We start from the raw sequence: 10000 nt of genomic DNA, 5'->3' as shown, positions 1-10000 counted from the left end.
TCCTTCCTCCACCACACAGTGCTCCTCCATATTCTCCTCCCTCCACCACACAGTCCTCCTCCACATTCTCCCTTCCTCCACCACACAGTCACTCCCACTTATTCCCCTCCCACCACAGTCCTCCTCCATATTCTCCCTTCCTCCACCACGTCACTCCTCTCCATATTCTCCTTCCTCCACCACACAGTCAATCCCATATTCTCCTTCTCCACCACACAGTCACCCTCCATATTCTCCCTCTCCTTCTGGCTTTCTTTGAATTAATTGGAATAAGTTGGAGAAGAAAGTGAAATAACAAAAAAGATTTACAGCCCTCTCTCTGCTGGTATCGAACCTGTGTTCTCTAAAAGTCGATTTTTCTGTGTCAAGATGCCAAGTCTATCAAGAAGTAAAAAAAGGTGATTCTTGTATGACCTCTAAGATTAATGTCAGAAAGTCATTACAATCAATTGCATGTTGCTTACTTCAGGTTTGTTATATTTTTGTTTGAGCGACGATATTTTGTTTATGTACACAAAGCTGTAAACATACAAGTGCATAAACTCACTCAACAAACACACAAAAGGTAAACATATTTACAAAATGTCTTTCAGATATATATATATATATATAAATATACATATTGTACTCACACACTCTGAGGCTTTCACAGTAACGTAAGGACAATGTTGAATACTGACACAAAACCCCACACTCACACACAAACACACACACACACACACACACACACACACACACACACACACACACACACACACAGAAAACAGATACAGAGTCTTGAGTTTTCAACTTCCTTTCTAAACCAACATTAAAATTTCCAAGGCAGTATTGTACAAGAAGAGAGTACACACCCACCTCTCACATCTGGCTCATGTAATAAACCTGTAATCCTGTTTTCATAATATTTCATGATGAATTATTATATGATGATAAATATTACCGCTATACACTTTTGGTTGTTTATGAAGCTGATCTAGTGTGTAGATTAATCGACCACTTTGATGTGTTGATTACAAGGTGTATGAGGTATATGTTTCCCAAAACGTGAACGCACATAATTATCACCTATATCATACACATAATATACACATTTTATATAATAACTTTATAAATACATCAATATATTGTAGCTCATTTGCATATATAAGCAAATTAGCTGGCCCTCCTTGTCTCCCTGAGATACAACAACTGTACAGTATCACGAGAGCCCAGCGCTGCAGTACCTCTTATCGGGTCACTTGTACAGCTCCTGGCTATGCCGACATTCTTACCCCAAGGTACTGTATCACCTTCAAATCTCCTCATATATGTATATACAGATATGAATGTACACACACACACACACACACACACACACACAAACACACACACCACAACCGCCACTACACTACAACAAAAATTCAGCCCATGAGAGCCTGCACTGATAGATAAAAGAATAGCACCATCCGATCAATTGTGAAAATAATAAACAGCTCCTGGATTTATGTACTGTACAGCCCTGTAAATGTATTGAACGTATATCATTATGTCTAAATCACATGTAAGTTTGGTAGTATTTTCAGCCACTGGCTGCAAACCCTATTAATAAACCGTTTATTAATATTTATATTTATATATATACATATTTATATTATTATACATACATATATTATTATATATTATTATTACATATTATATATTATTATTATTATTATATACACACACACACACACACACACATTTTTACTGATGTGTGTGTGTGTGTGTGTGTGTCGTGTAGTGTAGCACTTCAAACAAAATACACCTCATAAAAAGAGCTGAAATTATTTTATTTAGCGGATAATATTTTAACGCAAATATACCATACTGACTGTGATCACACTTTTTAACAAAGCTCGCTCTGTCTGTCTGTCTGACCTTTTTCTTTTTGTCAAACCTATCTCTCTCTCTCTATCTCTCTCTCTCTCTCTGAGCCTACTCTATTAATCATCAATAAACTCGACGCTACGGTCTCAAACACACAAACTTTCGTTTCTAAACACAGATTCTGTGTCGAGGATCTGGCGACTTCGCCAATGAATTCAAAACTAAAAATTACTTTCCAACGATAAAACGATTTTGGGGGTTTTAGCTATAAGTATACAGATAAAACCATCGCTTCTCAGTCAGGTTAATTATATCTCTAATCTTTCCTCTAATCCTTTAAGTAAAATAGTTCATTTGGAATGATTGTGCCTATAAGAAGTATCTATAAACGAAAGACCCAATAAATGAGTCAAAGTTCAGAAATCGTATTTTCTGAAGGTTTATTTGGTATATTGAACGATTTACAAGATTCATTCACAGTAAATCGCAACAGCATGAATCATGGCACGGCAACTCTAGCACTCTGGTTTAACGGCTTTTGAAGTATATCAACTGAGTTCATTGTTTGTAACCTATGATTCACTTCCAGTAGAGCGCATTAATAATCGTTAGTCTCTTTTAATGCTTCAGCAATATTAAATCATGGCATCCAACCTAAGATTCACATCATAATAAATCATAGTAGCTAAGACCATTTTATTGTTTCGTCGCTGAGTAAATCACAAAATCCAGCGTAGGCGCCTGATTCATCAACATTGAATCACAGAAGTCAGTAAGAGTACACATTTATTCCTGTAGAGTAAAGAGACATTCACGAATTTCCAGAGTTCACAAAACACTCATACGTTAGGGAGGGGGAGGAGAGGTAACATCGCCAGCGTACATTTTATACACCTAAAAATATTAATGGTCATCACCTGCCAGGAATTCTAGTTAGTGTATTGCAGTACAGTTACAGTATAAAAAAAAATGGACTTAGTTTGTATGACCACCGTTTTGTGAGAGTGTCGCTACTGGTCAGCACAGAGAGAGAGAGAGAGAGAGAGAGAGAGAGAGAGAGAGAGAGAGAGAGAGAGAGAAAAAAAACTACATGGGGAATCTCTTCAAGAAATACTCGTAGGTTATAAAAGGTTCTGTGCTCTCAGTCATGGTGATAGAGAGTGGCAGGACGCGGGTAAACACAGCCTAAAAAGTCTTACGTGTTGGCAACTATCACCCAAAGGGTAACTCGTCCACAACTGTTGACCGTGTACCAGTTATCAAAGTTATTCTTGAAAAAGGACGAGTTTAATGTTACTTGTCATAGATTAGACTTCAGTATCATTCAGTCTAAAGCTTCACACACACACACACACACACACACACACACACGCTGGCACGCAAGCTTAATTTATATTGGCACTCAATCTCACACACACACACACACACACACACACACACACACACACAATGTGGCACTCGAGTCATTCCCCACACTGGCGAAGTGGAAGGCGATTTCTTAACCAGTGTTGTCCCTTCTAAAACACAGGAATATCTGACTACCTGAACTCGTAAGGAAAGGAGGGGACGGTAGTAGGAAGAGAGAGAGATGGTGTTGACGTCATAAAGTATTACTCTGCTCTTGACACTTAAGGTCTCTACACGTATATTAGATTAGTAAATACACTTTTCATCAACATTTAAAATTAAAATATATATATATACGCTTGGTTATGAGATGGGAAGAAAGAGTGAGATAGACGTGGGGGGGGGACAGTGACCGTGAGAGACAGAGAGAGAGAGAGAGAAGTACAGGAGAGAGAGACAGAGCAATGAAATAAAGTGAGAGACAGATATAGCCAGAGAGAGCAAGACAAAAGAGATATAGATAAAGATAAAGACAAAGAAGTAAACAAACAAATCTACAGAAATACAACAGGAGAGATAGAGACAGAGAGAGAGAGAGAGAGAGAGAGAGAGAGAGAGAGAGAGAGGAGAGAGAAATACCGGAAAAAAGTTAATAGTGAAGGGAAATGGATGGGAAGAGATGGGAAGGGAGTAAGAGGAATGGAAGAGAGAGTGGTGAGAAGGGGAAGGAGGGAGAAGGAGGATGTGGGACATGAAATGAGTGGGGAAGAGAGATGAGAGGCAGAGAAAGAGAGGAATGGGGGTAAAAGGAGCGAGTGCTGGAAGGAGGGTGACGGAAAGGATGATAAAAGAATTGGAAAGAAGAAGGCAGTTACGGAAGGGGGAAAGAGAGAAAGGAGAGGGACAAGGAAAAGAAGAGAGGAAACTGTGCGGTAATTAAGAGAGTGACAGACGAAGAAAGTGGAAGAGGATATGGAAAAGGTATGAGAGATGTGAAAATACTAGGAGATATGGAAGAGAAGGAGAGGAAGAATAAGAAGAAATGATCGATGAAAAACGGAAAAGACGAAGAGAAGGAGAGGGGGAAGAGTTAAGAAAAAATGTAGAGAGAAGAAGAATTAGATGAAATAACACCAACAAAAGATGAAAAAAAATTGGAATAAGTAGGAGAGAAAAAGAGTGAAAAGAGGAAATGAATAACAGGTGACAGCAAACAGGAAGAAGAGATAGATAGAGAGAAGGAGAAGAAAGAGGGAAAAGGGCTCCTGGTGAGTTTATGGCAGACCTCCATCATCCGGTTATGATACCCCCTCTCTACAGAAGAGAGAAAAGAAACTGACCTCTATCGCCAGATGGGGTACAAGTGTCTGTTTCATTAGTAAATGAAAGTAAGACTAGAGACGAGCAGAAAGATAGAGAGAGAGAGAGAGAGAGAGAGGAGAGAGAGAGAGAGAGAGAGAGAGAGAGAGAAATGGGGGGGGGGGAGTACGAAGACAAAAAAGGAGAAAGGGATAGTGCGCGATAAAACGATAGAAAGTGAGAAAAGGAAGAGGGGAGAGAAGGGGAGTGGAGGAGGTAGCGAACGTCTAGCACCAGCTGGGTTACAACGTTGGAAGTAAATAACAACTGGAAGAAGTTTTTCCCTACTTAAGAGATGCGAGGAGAAGGAGGATATGTCTCTCGCCATATTCTCAAAGATTACGGCCATTTTCTCTACTTGTTTTATACTTGGTTTGGAGGAGAAACATTGCACCGATCTTTGAAAATCCAGATGTTAGGTGTGGCACAAACACGGTAGACTATAGCTGTATGGCGGCCGATATGTAGGAAACCTACCATACATACATACATACATACATTGTTATACCCAATGTGCACGCGAAAGCTATACTGTCACACACACACACACACACACACACACACACACACACACAAAGGTCTGGGTGAGACGGTAATGATGCTCTAGTTTGGTTGCAAGGAGAAGAGAGAGAGAGTGAAAGAGAAATAGGGAAAAAAGAGAGTGCAAGAGTGTTAAAGAGAGAGGAAATGAATGGAGAGGAGAGAGAGAGAGAGAGAGAGAGTGCGTGTGTGTGTGTGTGTGTGTGTGTGTGTGTGTGATGTGGATTAAATTATTGGGAAGGAGTGAGAAATTATAGAGAATGACTGAACAAAAAAGGGAGTGAGAAAGAGTATCGAAAAGTCTTCATATATGACATCATTCACTGGAGAAACTCTAACAACATAAAATATATCTTCAATGTGTATTTGATCCAGGTTTTACGAAGAATCAAATACAAAAATCCACGTCGCCTTTGGAGTTATCACCCCCCAAAAAAAAAACAACCATAAGAGTTTCTATTTCAACTTTGATCACTTTTGACCTTTATAGTTGACCTTAATTATCCCTCCTTAGAAACAACACAACTTCTATTTCTGCTGTATATTTATTGAGATATGGCTGAAAGAGAGACAGATATAGTAAGCAGCGAGACATACAGACATAGATATAGAAAGCAGAGAAAGACAATGAGAGACAGATATAGAAAGCAGAGAGACATACACAGTTATAGAAACAGAGAGATATAGAGACACAGATAATGCAAAAAATTGGCAAATAAATAGAGAAAGAGAGAGAGAGAGCACGATAGAAGCTAAAATGTGAGAAGAGAAAAATAATAATGCCGACAGAGATAAGGAGAACAGAGAGGAAAGATAATGAGATACAGAGAGATTTGGAGAAAAGGAAACAGAGATATTGAGATAAAGAAAGATGATGGGAAATATTGAACTACAGCGAAGGAAAAACTGAGGAAAAGAAAGAAAGAAAGAAAAGAAAGTAAGAAAGAAAGAAAGAAAAAGAAAGAAAGAAAGAATAAGGATAAATAGAGAGAGAAACAGAAAGAGACAGACAGATTAAACGACCCACAACAGTGGCTAGCCATCACCTTAATCGCATAGAGGAAAGAAGAGAGAATTGTGGAAGACGTAACAGGCAAGAAGGAAAAATCAGAAAGAGAAAGAGAAACATACATAAAGAAGAGCAAAACGAGCTAGAGAAATAATGTTTAAGAATACGCACAAGAAGATAACAAAGAGAAAGACAGAAAGACAGGAAAGACAGAAAAAGAGGAGATAAAGAGTGAGAGAGTGACCAACACAAGACAAAAATAAACAAATAGCCTATGGAAAAGAAAAAGAGACCTGAGAAGCAGAGAGAGAGAACCTGAAAGAGAGTGACTCGGAAATCGGAAAGAGAGTTGGAGAGACAATAACAAGCACTATACTCATACACAAGAAGTAAGCAGACAAGAAGACAGGAAAGGAGAGACAGTGATAGAGGATAGGAAGTACTAGTGAAAAAAGAGAAAAGAAAGAAGTGTATATATATATATATATATATATATATATATATATATATATATATATATATATATATATATATATATATATATATATATTTATATACAGAGAGAGAGAGAGATTATCTGAGTCACACCACCACCCACCTGAGCTTAACACGATAGGAGGGGGGAATGGGTGATGGAGGAACAGTGTAGTGGGTCGACCAGGTAATTCCAATTAGTCTCGGTGGCAGTCTTATTATGACCCTATGCCATAACAACGTAGGTAGTGGCTCTCCCTACTATTAACTACTAACAAAGAGAAAGGCACTTTCACCACTTTACTACACACCACTAATGAACCTTGCACTTTGTTTTCTGCTCTATAGAAGGCAAATGAAAGGCTACTGCAGACTCTTCCTAACTACTGTATGATGGCACCTTTGCTGGCTGTAACTAACAAACCCCTGGCACTCTTTGTAGACTCTTACTAAGAAACGATGGCACTTCTTCAGATGAATGGCATTCCGCGCTACCTCTTACAAGCGATGGTACTCTTGCTGGCTACCTCTTACAAGCGATGGTACTCTTGCTGGCTACCTCTTAAAGGCGATGGTACTCTTTAAGGCCCTTCAGGCGATGTACCTTTGCTGGCTACCCTTTCAGATGGTACTTTGCTGCCTTTTGTTGATGGTACTTGCTGGCTACCTCTATGCTGATGGTAATTTTGCTACACTTCTTACAAGCGATGGTACTTTTTGCTATTACCTCTGCTGCTTTTGATGGTAGCCTTTGCTGGCTACCCTTACAAGCGATGGTACTTTGCTGGCTACCTCTTTCAAGCGATGGTACTTTTGCTGGCTACCTCTAACAAGCGGATGGTACTCTTTAGTTGGCTACCTCTCATACATGGTACTCTTTTCATACCTTTCACAAATGATGGCACTCTTGTAGGCTACTCTTACAAACGATGGCTCTCCTTACAGGCTATTCTCATGAACGATGGCACTCTTGTAGGCTACCTCATAAACGATGGCACTCTTTGTAGGCTACCACAACAAACGGTAGGATACTTGAAGGCTTCTACCAGCAAACTATATCTAGCTATTATTAAGAATGACTGTCACTTCCCTATTGCTAACTGCTGCCGTGACGGAATGCCTGTTTCTGGATCATAGTGCTCATGGAGATGTTACCAAACGATCATATTTCTTTTAGTTAACACTAATCAATAATTTAATAAAACACTTCTGTCCTCTTGGTTAACAAACTAAAAAGGCGTAACTCTATACTAACAGGAAACACCAAACAAATAAACATGACCTAATCTGGCTGCCAACCTGTAAGCATGACGCTATGATGATTCCTGCAAGGTAACAAAACAAAAACACCACTTACCTAAGAAAGTCTCTGATATTGTTCCATTCTCGTGAATTTTTCAGCCTCATTACCTTTTAATTCATTAACAGATCGTAATGATTCACTCTGAAGTTCACCATAACCAACTTTATCGCTTTATTTATTTCTTGAGCTGCTTGTTACGCTAATGACTGACAATCTTGCACTCCAAATGGCTCAAAACTAACCAATAACAAAGCGGTTTGCACTCATAAGTTTCTGTTAGCTATGAAAAAGACAAGGCTTGATTTGCTGCCTACCCCGGCTGATTAATCATAGATACAGAAAGCGAAAAAGACGGGCTGATGAACAGTGAGACAGGAAAAAGAGACAGGACAATACGATACACTACTAACGACGGTGAGGTTAATCAGCGGTGGTTGAGGAGAAATGCGGTAATCGGGGGACCCGGCAGGTGTAGATGCCTTGGTCAGGAGAGTGAGCGGGTTTCCCAGCACCCACAATGTGGAGGCTCAGATGTGGGCAAGAAGTTTGCTCTTCCGCCCGCCCAGCACACCTCGTCCGCCGCCCACCGCACAGATCCCGTGCGTCGTAACCAGGAAAAAGGCTGAACCCCGAATTGTGAAAAAATTGACTGAAAACTAAAATTCGGGTTGGAAAATCGAAAGATTGGACTTGAACGTAGACCCAGAGTTTAAACCCGGCAAAACGAAGTAGAGAATCAGAAGGATAGATAAAGGAGAATTAAGACTTGGGAATCTGGAGTGCTGTCTGAGAATTACTAAGAATTGGGAAACAAAGCAAGTTCGTGAACTGACCGAAGAATCCGGAGCTTTGAATGAACAGGAAATTAATGGGTTAAAATCACATCAGCGACTTAAAGAAGTTAATCTTTAATCATGTTGTTAAAAGTTATATAAAGAAGAACAGTCTGGGGTATGCAGAGAAATAGAACTGCACCAAGAAAACCATCCTGAAAAATTGAAACCCCGTGAAATGGAACGAATTGAATAATAAAACATTGACAAAAGATTTAGAGACTGTTGAAGACGAGCCTTTGATGTTATATAGATCACAAGTGAATTCTTGATCAGTACAAAATACAATGGAGAACCTGAACTGCACTGAAAAATTAAAGTCTTGAACTATATCATCAGGTGTGAATCCTTGATCAGAACTGGAGCCAAAGTGATTGTAAAATAAAGCATCGACATTGACTTGAAAGAAGTAACTGGGAGACATTGATCGAAGAAGCAATCAAACCAATACTAGACAGCAGTCGAATTAAAACACTAAAAGTCTCGGATTATGTGTCCAACTGGATAACTAGATTGCTCGCCAATCAAAAAAAAAAAAAAAAAAAAAAAAAAAAAAAAAAAAAAAAACTAAATACTCGAGTGAAAAAAATATACAGACTTGAAAACTGAATCCTTTAACTAAAAAGAATCAAGTGAAAAATTGGGACCTTTGACCGGATAAATGGAGTGTCGCTGTTGAAACCAAACCTGAAACTGATTGGGAGACTGAAGACTGGGTGGAAAACCTAGATCACTGGAGGAGAAATCTGTGAAAACTTCTTAACCAAGACCCTTCTGCTGTTTGACTGTGCTTACTGTCAAACCACCTTTCTCCCTTTGCCTCTTTTATTTTTACTTCTTTTCTCACTATTTAATTTTGTCCCTTTCTTCCTGGTTCTGTAGGCGTTCATCTGTCTGTCTGTTCTTCTGTCACCATATTTCTTTCCATTATCCAGTTATCCTTGCTACCCTTTCTTTTTTTTCTCTCATCTCCTATTCCCCAACCCTCTCCACCTCTCTCTCTCTTCATCTCTCTCTCTCGACATAACTTTATCATACCTCTCAGTGCCGCAAGCTGGAACATTTCTTACTGGAGAAAGAACAGGAGAGATGCACTTTATTGCCTTCCTTTATCAGGTCAAAGTTCGGCAGGTGAAATTACGTAGCCCTCAACTATCTCAACTGGAAGCAGAAAGTTTTCAAGAACTTTTTCATCACACGCACAATCGCGATATGAAACTCTGTCTTGACATTCCGCCAGAAATTTTTAAAGAGAAATAGCAATACGTAACTGAACGAAGTAATACTGAT

At 39.2% G+C, this 10000-nt stretch overlaps 1 protein-coding gene across 1 annotated transcript in view; it reads right to left on the bottom strand.

Annotated features, from left to right (window-relative positions):
• Positions 1-10000, bottom strand: part of LOC121858277 — a 204206-nt gene that overhangs the window by 148346 nt on the left and 45860 nt on the right. The window lies entirely within an intron of this gene.

Source organism: Homarus americanus, unplaced genomic scaffold, assembly GCF_018991925.1.
Source record: "Homarus americanus isolate GMGI-L3 unplaced genomic scaffold, GMGI_Hamer_2.0 scaffold57980, whole genome shotgun sequence".
NCBI classification, from domain to species: domain Eukaryota; kingdom Metazoa; phylum Arthropoda; class Malacostraca; order Decapoda; family Nephropidae; genus Homarus; species Homarus americanus.
The sequence above is the reverse complement of the archived record's forward strand: the minus strand, read 5'-3'. Positions and strand labels throughout refer to the sequence as shown.